The sequence below is a fragment of the Anomaloglossus baeobatrachus genome, chromosome 10 (genome assembly GCF_048569485.1).
Source record: "Anomaloglossus baeobatrachus isolate aAnoBae1 chromosome 10, aAnoBae1.hap1, whole genome shotgun sequence".
Lineage (NCBI taxonomy): Eukaryota > Metazoa > Chordata > Amphibia > Anura > Aromobatidae > Anomaloglossus > Anomaloglossus baeobatrachus.
The window spans coordinates 187,911,795-187,922,076 of record NC_134362.1 but is presented as its reverse complement, the minus strand read 5'-3'; positions in this window follow the sequence as shown (position 1 = coordinate 187,922,076).

Here is a 10,282-nt window from a genome sequence, read left to right as displayed (position 1 = left end):
CCTCAATCAGTTGATTTGACTCTGCCCTGTCGGTTCGGGGCTTCGTCTGGGTCTGAGTACCCCTTCTAGTGCTCCGGTTTCTAATCGCTTCCCCGCCACCGCCCGACCCCGGTTCCTACGGTTCCACCTGCTGTAATCCCAGCTCATGCAGGCGGCCACCACCGTCTGCCTCCTTGCCAATGGTGACTGGGCTCCGACCCAGCCACCAGGTAGTCTCTTGGCAGGCCTGGACACAGGACTGCCCATGAACTTGACTGCTCTCCACCTCCTCCAGACTACTCTACACTTGTACTTGACTCTCTGTGTGTGTTTTCCTGCCTCCAGGCCTGTGAACTCCTCGGTGGGCGGAGCCAACCACCTGGCTCCGCCCCCTGGTGTGGACATCAAACCTGGAGGGTGGTGACAAGGTTTTTAGTTTGATGGGATAGTAGTTGGGATGGCATCTGCCGAAGCATAGGTATGCACCTGATAGTGTTTCGTGAAAGTGTGCAGGCTCGACCAGGTAGCTGCCTGACACACCTGCTGAGCCGTAGCCTGGTGCTGCAAAGCCCAGGACGCACCCACGGCTCTGGTAGAATGGCCTTCAGCCCTGAGGGAACCGGAAGCCCAGAAGATCGCTACTATCCCAAGCTCTGTGAGGACTTTCTTGCGCTCCTGTAGGGTTTTAGATCTAAACCCTCTGCACTTGTTCAGTGAATGCGGTTTTTTATGGATGGGACATTCTTGATTGAAAGACTTATCTCGTGATGAGATGGTGTTCTGTTTATCTGTGCGTGCTGCAGGTGATGGTAGCTCAGTCTTCCTGACACTCACAGTGTTCTTAATGTCTCTGCGTTTGTGTATGGCACCTTCATACCTTGATGATGATGTTGCGGCTGCCGAAGTGTTGAACTCTAGGAAGTCGAGGCTGGGGTCGTTCCTCATCTGGGCCTGCTCATCGATGAACTTGCAGAACTGAATAAATGGGGGAAAGGTGACGTCATGCATTCTTTTGTACCTTGAGACTGACGTTACCCATTTCTCCTGCAGACTGTATGGCAGCTTCACCACGATTGGGTTCACTCCATGGGCTGTATCCAGGTAGCACAACCCAGACAGACGAGGGTCTCTTTTGGCGAGCTCCAGCTCCATGAGCAGATCACTTAGGTCTTGAAGCTTGTGGACTTCTTTAAGGTTGATCTTTGGGATGTCCTGCAGTCTCTTGAATAGGGCTTTCTCTATTGCTTCTGCGCTGCCAAAGGTGCGTTCCAGTCTCTGCCATGCAGCAGCGAGACCTGCTTCTGCTTGTCCCACATAGACGGTTCTGAGGCTCTTGATACGGTTTGTAGAGCCTGGGCCCAACCACTTGATCAGGAGGTCGAGCTCCTGTTCCGCAGTGAAGTTGAGATTTGCGATGGCTGCCTTGAAAGTTGCTTTCCAGGCCCTGTAGCTCTCTGCACGATCATCGAACTTCGTGAGACTAGTGTTGATTAGCTCTCTGCTCACCATGAACCTGGCAAACTCAGACATATCTGATTTCTCACCACTTGTTGCCACGACGACTCGTGATGCCCCTGGGGCGTATGGGCTGCCTGGCATGAATGGATGAGATGTTCCCGGGTAAAATGACGTTGCTGCAGGGTTGAGCTGTGGTTTAGCCTCTGTAGATTCTGATGACCGCTGCTTGAGCTGTGGAAGTGGGTCAGGAAACACTTGGTTGCCATCTTGCTGTGGTGGCTGTGTTTGAGAGGGCACCTCTTGGTGACTGTTATTAATTTGCTCGGGTGCTTTAGGTGGCACTGGCACTGGTAGAGGTAAGTTGGAGGTTTCGGTGTTGTCGGCTTGGATGGTACTGCAAACCGGGGTTGCTACAGGTAACTGATTCAGTACATAGTCTCTTGTGCGATCAACTGGATTGTCTGCTTCCAGTGGTGGCGAGTGAGCTGGATCAGGACCTTGGATCAATGCTTGCTCAAGTAGTCTCACTTTAGCTAGCGCAACTTCCTCTTCCATCTGTGACCGAAGAATCTTTATCCGAGCCTCCGCTTCTGCCCTTTTGGCTTCCGCTTTAGCAGCTTCTGCTTTTGCATGGGCTTCTGCTTTAGCGGCTTCTGCTTTTGCAAGGGCTTCTGCTTCTGCCCTTTTGGCTTCTGCTTCTGCCCTTTTGGCTTCTGCTTCTGTCCTTTTGGCTTCTTCCTCTACTTCTCTTTCTGTGAAGGAACGTCTCACCTTGGATTCCTCTGCTCTTATGCGGGCCTCTAGTATCCTGTCGCTCAGGGCTGAGCTTCTTGAGGATGATGACCCGGATGACCGAGAGGAACGTCTAGATGAGGTTGATCGGTGTGATCTGGTTTCTTGCTGGTGAGAGATACGGTGTTCGGCCTTGTCTATGGCATCTTGCACCTTGGCATCTCTTTCCTTGTCTACCTCTTCTGCCTTGCTCAGGTCTGAAAGCGCTTCATCAATTTTAGAGTCTTTTAGAAAGGTAATGTACCTTGTTGCCAGTCTCTTGTATCTTTCATGAGCTGTGTTCAGCCGTTCCATAGTGGCTTGTAAGCATGCGGCATCACCTGATGAGGATTCAAGTCTTGACATGTAATAGGTGACTCGTTCCCACTGTTCTTCCAGGTGTTCACATAGCTCATCTTTCATAGTGTGATAGTTTTCAGCGGCCTTTATCGTGGGTTTGGAAGAGCGCTTCGGTCGGACAACTTGGTCTGCTGAAAGCATGGGCTCTGCCTCCTGGGCTTCATAATGGACAGTATCAGATTGTATTTGCTCTGTTTCAGCAGTGGGGAACTGTCCAAGGTCTTTTTCAGCCATTTTGATTTAAGGTGTACTGTCTCTTTAAGAAACTTGACTTTTGAATAGGGGTCCAAAAATCGTTCTGCAGCTCTGCAAGGACTCCCTGATGAGATTCCCAAGGTGTCTTCAGTAAAACTTGGGGTTCGCAGTGCAGCGATGTGCAGTAATGGGGTATAATGTACTGCAAGTCTATAGAAGGGGTATAGCAGGAGGGAAACAGCAGGTGCATAAACTGTCCCTTTACAATACAAGCAGAGGTGACACAGGACGTGGCAGATGGGAGCTTCCCCTTAGGCTTGTCCAGGCATGCACTGTGCAGGCAGACTAGTGCACAAGGCTTGTTGCTAGGCAGATTACAGGGGAAGTTACAGGGTTCTTAGGGATCTGTAGCCGGGGTATTGAGCTCTTAAGCAGTCTTCTGACTGTTCTGTCCCCACTTAAAGGCGATGGAAGGTGCGTAGTTGTGAGAGGTTGTGAGAGTCTTACCTTCGTTTTTCCTATAGGTGGGGCAGACAGGACCAGAGCGCTCCAGAGTGAAAACATGCACATGCTGAGATGAAACAATGGTGGTTTATTTTCTCCAAAGGTTAGGACATGCAGAGTGCAGTAATCCAAGTACCAGGCATTGAAATCTTCCAGTGATGCTTGCCTCTGAAGCTACTACGTGGTCAGAAGACTTTGCTTCTAGTAGCTCCTATAAGGGATCTTGCTCTCACAAAAGCTCTGGCTGGAATGAACATCCCAGGAAGTGATGCAAGAGGGTCATCAGACACTCCCATGGGCTGGGCAAAAGAAACAGAGGAGCTGAAAAGTCTGACCAGTAGATGGCAGCAGAGACAGGCATGAAAAACATTAAATAACAGTTTTAACTAAGACAAATAGAAACAGCACACTTTCACCAAAATGAAGCATTTGTCCGGCATTATTGTTAGTGCCACTTAATCAGCTGACGATCATTTGCAAAGGTTGGAATCGGCCATTGTGACTTTTGCCTGGTTTGTGGGGGTGGTTCAGCGACAAAGTTGCCCATGAAGCCTCAGTACATCTCCTATCCCCCTCTAGGACCAATATCAGATTGTAGAGGAATTGTGGAAGCAATGATACTTCTAACATTACAGGATGGAATTAAAGAAGTTGTCCAGTTACCAAAACCGATTTTTTTTTTTTCTGATAAATCTTGCTAATATGTGCCCCTCAACACATCTATTATGTTTTTTCAGCAAAATTACCTTTTATTGTGCACTAGCAGCACATGCTCATTGCTGGCTCCAGCTCTGATGGGGTTAATCTCTCCTCTGACTTCCTGTGTTCAGTTCCTACAAGTCCCAGAATTCTTTGTGGCTCTAGGGCGGTGTCTAGCTTATCTAACACACCCATTGTGTCTAATACACCCACTCTGCTCTCCGACCAAACCCTCCTCCCTGCCTCTTCCCAGTGGATGCACTGAGATCATCAATCACACAGACAGCAGCAGCTCTACACAGCCAGGGGAAGAAAGTGTGTGTGCGCGTATATACAGTGTATGTGTATATACAGTGTATGTGTATATATACAGTGTGTGCGCGTATATACAGTGTGTGTGTGTATATATACAGTGTGAGTGTGTGTGTGTGTCATACTCACCTGTCTGCAGGGTCCGGGTGCCATGCCTGCTTCCAGCCCCTGTCTCGGTTCCGCCGCTTCGGCTGTGTGCAGTCTCCCCGGGGCACGTACGAAGCTTGCAGGACCTGGCGGTGGATCACCTGATGCAGTCACCTGACGCATCAGCTGATCGATTCTCGTGGTGTCGCCGGCTTCTTCGCGCTCGGCCGGCTATCAGCTGATCCTGCCGTCAGGGGACTTCATCAACTGATTACCGGCAGCTCCTGCAGTGATCGGCCAGGATCAGACTCCGCTGCAGGAGCTGCCGGTAATCAGCACAGACGTGAGTATTTTTTTTTTTTTTTTTTTTTTGCACTGATGCATCAGCTGATTGTATAATCGGCTTTTATACAATCAGCTGATGTGTCATGTGATTCACGTAGTTTAACCTGACATCATCTGATCGCTTTGCCTTCCAGCAAACCGATCAGATGATATTGGATCCGGATTGGACGGCGCGGGACCCTAACCCAGGATTACTGCGGAGGGGGGTTTATTTCAATAAAGATGGAGTCACTAATTGTGTTGTGTTTTATTTCTAATAAAAATATTTTTCTGTGTGTTGTTTTTTTTTATCATTACTAGAAATTCATGGTGGCCATGTCTAATATTGGCGTGACACCATGAATTTCGGGCTTAGGGCTAGCTGATAATATACAGCTAGCCCTAACTCCATTATTACCTAGCTAGCCACCCGGCATCAGGGCAGCTGGAAGAGTTGGATACAGCTCCAGAAGATGGCGCTTCTATGAAAGCGCCATTTTCTGGGGTGGCTGCGGACTGCAATTCGCAGTGGGGGTGCCCAGAAAGCTTGGGCACCCTTCACTGTGGATTCCAATCCACAGCTGCCTAGTTGTACCCGGCTGGACACTAAAATTAGGAGAAGCTCACGTCATTTTTTTTTTAAAATTATTTCATGAAATTCATGAAATAATTAAAAAAAAAGGGCTTCTCTATATTTTTGGTTCCCAGCCGGGTACAAATAGGCAGCTGGGGGTTGGGGGCAGCCCATACCTGCCTGCTGTACCCGGCTAGCATACAAAAATATGGCGAAGCCCATGTCATTTGTTTTTTTCTTTTTGGGTAAAAAACTGCATACAGTCCAGGATGCAGGATGCTGAGCCTTGTAGTTCTGCAGCTGCTGTCTGCTCTCCTGCATACAATGAACATTTTGAATAAGGAAATGACATCAGAACTTTTTTTTTTTTCATCAACAATCTTTAATGGCATTGTGCACTGATTAAAAACGCAGTGAGCAAAAACGCAGCAAAAAAGGCACCAAATCGCGGCAAAAACGTGACATGCAGCACCGCAGGTGACAGAGCAGAGCAAGTTGGTGACATGCTCTGCTCTGACACATAGTGTGCTGCATGTCACTGTATCCACTCTGGGACTTGTTGTGCAGGTGACCGGATGATACATGTCACTAACTTGCTCCACTCTGTGATTTCTGCTGCATAGTACCAACTGTATACACTCTCACTTGAACAAGTCTCAGAGTGGGGCAGTTAGTGACATGTATCTTCCGGTCACCTGCACAACAAGTCCCAGAGTGGTGAAAGATAGTGACATGCAGCACACTACGTGTCAGAGCAGAGCATGTCACTGTCTCCACTCTGGGACTTGTTGTGCAGGTGACCGGGTGATACATGTCACTAACTGCCCCACTCTGTGATTTCTGCTGCATAGTACCAACTGTATACACTCTCACCTGCACAACAAGTCCCATAGTGGAGACAGTTAGTGACATGTAGCATCCGGTCACCTGCACAACAAGTGCCAGAGTGGAGAAAGATAGTGACATGCAGCACACTATGTGTCAGAGCAGAGCATGTCACTGTCTCCACTCCGCTGACCTCACAGCCCGTACACGCTGCGATGGATGCAGGGGGACACAGAACAAGTAAACGGCCGACACTGGAGTCATCTGATTACTTGGGATGAATGAGAAGTAAAATGCTCTGGTGCTCGATGGGCGAAGCCCATGCCGATTTTTTTTAAAAAAAATTCATTAAAAATAAAAAAACAAAAAAATCACATTGTTTGTGGGCTCCCGCTGCATTTTCTATTGCTAAGGCTAACCAAAGCAGCTACTGGCTGCTAGCCCCTGCTGCTTGGTGTTACTTTCACTGGCAATAGAAATGCAGGGAAGCATTTTTTTTTTATAAAGGTTTTTCCCTGAAAACGTTTTTAAGAAAATGACGTGGGCTTCGCCATATTTTTGTATGCTAGCCAGGTACAGCAGGCAGCTACGGGCTGCCCCCAACCCCCAGCTGCCTAGTTGTACCCGGCTGGGAACCAAAAATATAGAGAAGCCATTTTTTTTAATTATTTCATGAATTTCATGAAATAATTTAAAAAAAAAAATGACGTGAGCTTCGCCTAATGTTAGTGTCCAGCCGGGTACAACTAGGCAGCTGGGGATTGGAATCCACAGTGAAGGGTGCCCAAGCTTTCTGCGAATTGCAGTCCGCAGCCACCCCAGAAAATGGCGCTTTCATAGAAGCGCCATCTTCAGGCGCTGTATCCAACTCTTCCAGTGGCCCTGGTGGCAGGTGGCACGCTGGGTAATAAGGGGTTAATAGCTATGTTTTACCAGCTGGTATAAAGCCCGAGATTCTTAATGTCAGGCCAAGTTTAACCTGGCCATTAAGAATCTCCAACAAAGGGTTTTAAAAAAAAAAAAGACATCACACAGAGAAAAATACTTTATTAGAAATAAATACACAGACACAGTAGGGACTCCATGTTTATTACTCCCTCTCACCCCTCCACGATGGAGAGATTTCTGTACTGACCATGCCAGGAGAGAGCGAGGAAAAGAGAGCGAGCGGGGGGGGGGGAAGAGAGAGAGGGGGGATAAGAGAGAGAGAGGGGGGAGAAGAGAGAGAGAGGGGGGAGAAGAGAGAGAGAGGGGGTGAGAAGAGAGCGAGGGGGGGGAGAAGAGAGCGAGGGGGGGAGAAGAGAGCGAGGGGGGGAGAAGAGAGCGAGGCGGGGAGAAGAGAGCGAGGGGGGGAGAAGAGAGAGAGGGGGGGAGAAGAGAGAGAGGAGGGGAGAAGAGAGAGAGGGGGGGAGAAGAGAGAGGGGGGGAGAAGAGAGAGAGGGGGGGAGAAGAGAGGGGGGGAGAAGAGAGAGAGAGGGAGAAGAGAGCGAGGGGGGAGAAGAGAGAGAGGGGGGGAGAAGAGAGAGAGAAGGGGGAGAAGAGAGAGAGAGGGGGGAGAAGAGAGAGAGGGGGGAGAAGAGAGAGAGAGGGGGGAGAAGAGAGAGAGGGGGGAGAAGAGAGAGAGGGGGGGAGAAGAGAGAGGGGGGAGAAGAGAGAGGGGGGGGAAGAGAGTGGGGGGGAGAAGAGAGCGAGGGGGGGGAGAAGAGAGCGAGGGGGGGAGAAGAGAGAGAGGGGGGGAGAAGAGAGAGAGGGGAGAAGAGAGAGAGGGGGGGAGAAGAGAGAGGGGGGGAGAAGAGAGAGGGGGGGGAAAGAGAGGGGGGGGAAGAGAGAGAGGGGGAGAAGAGAGCGAGGGGGGGAGACGAGAGCGAGGGGGGAGAAGAGAGGGAGGGGGAGAAAAGAGAGAGGGGGGGAGAAGAGAGAGAGGGGGGAGAAGAGAGAGAGGGGGGTAGAAGAGAGAGAGAGGGGGGAGAAGAGAGAGAGAGGGGGGAGAAGAGAGAGGGGGGGAAGAGAGTGAGGGGGGTGGAAGAGAGTGAGGGGGGGAGAAGAGAGAGAGGGGGGGAGAAGAGAGTGGGGAAAGAAGAGGGGGGGCAGAGGTGCTCTGTCACCAACTGTCTCCACTCTGTGACTTGTGGTGCAGGTGACAGAGTGCAGACAGTTGGTCCCATGCAGCAGGACAGATGGCAGAGCACAGCGGTGACATGCCTGTCAGTGTCTTGCTGCTGGGAGGAGCAGATGATCACACTGCCCGACACCGGCCGCTCTCCTGACATCGCAGCAGAGCGGGCGGGTGGACAGTGTGATCACATACTTACGTGCAGGGGGGATTCAGCTGAAGAACCCCCCCCTGTACTGCACACTGGCGCCCCGTTCCTCTCCATCTGCAGGACGCTTCCGGCTCCACACTGACTTCCTCCGGATCCTCCCCTCGATGCTGAGCTGTGACGTGCGGTAGTCACCGCCCACAGCCCTGTCACTCAATCTGAGTGGCGCCGGCATCCTGTGACGTACCCGTCTTGTTTGAGAGCCCGGAAATGCCGGGACGTCAGAGGATGCCGGCGGCCACAGCTCCAGGGGGTCATGTGACAGGCACTGAGCGTGCAGCATAGCGCCGCTCAGTGCCAGAAATGGAAATACAAGCCAATGGAGAAGACGCCTAGAAAGGTAAGTATAACTCCTACAGAAAATAAAAAAAATGGGTGAACCACCCCTTTAATATATAAATCTGTGACAGACTGAATATTTTTATGTCCTGTATTATACAGTTGCGCTCAAAAGTTTACACACCCCGGCAGATTTTTTGCTTTCTTGGCCTTTTTTCAGAGAATATGAATGATAACTCCAAACAGCACAGAGACAAGCCTCCGAGCTTCTGGAACAAGGTAATTTGGAGTGATGAGACCAAAATCGAGCTTTTTGGCCACAACCATAAATGTTACATTTGGAGAGGTGTCAACAAGGCCTATGATGAAAGGAACACCATTCCTACTGTAAAGCACGGAGGTGGATCGCTGATGATGTGGGGATGGGTGAGCTACAAAGATACAGGAAACTTGGTCAAAGGTGAAGGAAAGATGAATGCAGCATGTTATCAGCAAATATAGGAGGCAAATTTGCACTCATCACCCGCAAGCTGCACATGGGACGTACTTGGACGTTCCAACATGACAACGATCTAAAACAGAAGGCCAAGTCGATCTGTCATTGGCTACAGCAGAACAAAGTGAAGGTTCTGGAGTGGCCATCTCAGTCTCCTGACCTCAATATCATTGAGCCACTCTGGGGAGAACTCAAGTGCGCAGTTCATGCAAGAAAGGCCAGGAATTTACAGGAACTGGAGGCTTTTTGCCAAGAAGAATGGGCAGCTTTACCATCTGACTGAGAAGAATGGGCAGCTTTACCATCTGACCAAGAAGAATGGGCGGCTTTACCATCTGACCAAGAAGAATGGGCGGCTTTACCATCTGACCAAGAAGAATGGGCAGCTTTACCATCTGACTGAGAAGAATGGGCAGCTTTACCATCTGACCAAGAAGAATGGGCGGCTTTACCATCTGACCAAGAAGAATGGGCGGCTTTACCATCTGACCAAGAAGAATGGGTAGCTTTACCATCTGAGAAAATAAAGAGCCTCATCCACACCTACCTCAAAAGTCTTCAAGCCGTCATTGATGTTAGAGGAGGCAATACATGGTATTAAGAACTGGGGTATGGGAATTATTCATCTGGGTCATTTGGATGTTTGGTTGTCATTATGATTTAAAAAGAGAAAATACAGAGTGACAATAAATGGCTTCACCAACCACTAATCATGAGTGGAAAGAAAGATTTTGTGTTATCATTTATATTCTCTGACAAAATGCCAAGAAAGCAAAAAATCTGAAGGGGTGTATAAACTTTTGAGCACAACTGTATACACTGTGTGCAGAATTATTAGGTAAATGAGTATTTTGATCACATGATACTTGTTATACATGTCGTCCTACTCCAAGCTGTATAGGCTGAGAGACAACTACCAATGAAGTAAATCAGGTGATGTGCGTCTCTGTAATGAGGAGGGGTGCGGTGTAATGACATCAACACCCTATATAAGGGGTGCTAAATTATTAGGCAACTTCCTTTCCTTTGGCAAAATGGGTCAGAAGAGAGATTTGACGGGCTCTGAAAAGTCCAAAATTGTGAGATGTCCTGTAGAGG